The sequence below is a fragment of the Episyrphus balteatus genome, chromosome 4, assembly GCF_945859705.1.
Source record: "Episyrphus balteatus chromosome 4, idEpiBalt1.1, whole genome shotgun sequence".
In the NCBI taxonomy this organism is placed as follows: Eukaryota; Metazoa; Arthropoda; class Insecta; order Diptera; family Syrphidae; genus Episyrphus; species Episyrphus balteatus.
This window is the reverse complement of record NC_079137.1, coordinates 41,009,825-41,010,355: the sequence shown is the minus strand read 5'-3', so window position 1 is coordinate 41,010,355 and position 531 is coordinate 41,009,825. Positions and strand designations below refer to the sequence as shown.

Genomic DNA, 531 nt, shown 5'->3' with positions numbered 1-531 from the left:
CAATTTGGAGACCAAACGGATGCAGGGAAAGGATGTTATTGTGATGTCGCCGCTATAGCCAAAATAAGGGAGGTTTAAACAATTAAAATTGTTCGCTTTATTTCACATAATATGACTTTCGCATAAACAAAGCATTAAGAGAGAAAAGGAATGGCAGTAAATAATAATTATGAAAACAATTGTCAACAAAGTTATGCAGAGTATTGATTTATATTTTTATAAAAAAAAAAGAGCAGAAAATAAAAAAAAATATTTCCCATACCGGGAATCGAACCCGGGCCTTCTGGGTGAAAGCCAGATATCCTAGCCACTAGACCATATGGGATATACATATCGAGGTGGCAAAGTTGAAATAAATGTTTATGATGTAATTGAATAGGTGTTGTTTTGGTTTGGTGATTAATGCTGCAGTTAAATTGTTATTGGATAAATAATGTTATGTTAGGTATTTTATTTTAATACCAAATACATAAATATTATTATGTTTTTATAATTAAGAAAAATAAATACAATCAATTGAACACAAGTGAA

The 531-nt window shown here is 29.9% G+C and overlaps 1 non-coding gene across 1 annotated transcript; it reads right to left on the bottom strand.

The window, feature by feature from the left end:
* Nucleotides 1–253: 253 nt before the first annotated feature.
* Nucleotides 254–325, bottom strand: Trnae-uuc (transfer RNA glutamic acid (anticodon UUC)). The gene has a single exon. It is a non-coding gene; the product is annotated as a tRNA-Glu (tRNA).
* Nucleotides 326–531: the final 206 nt, after the last annotated feature.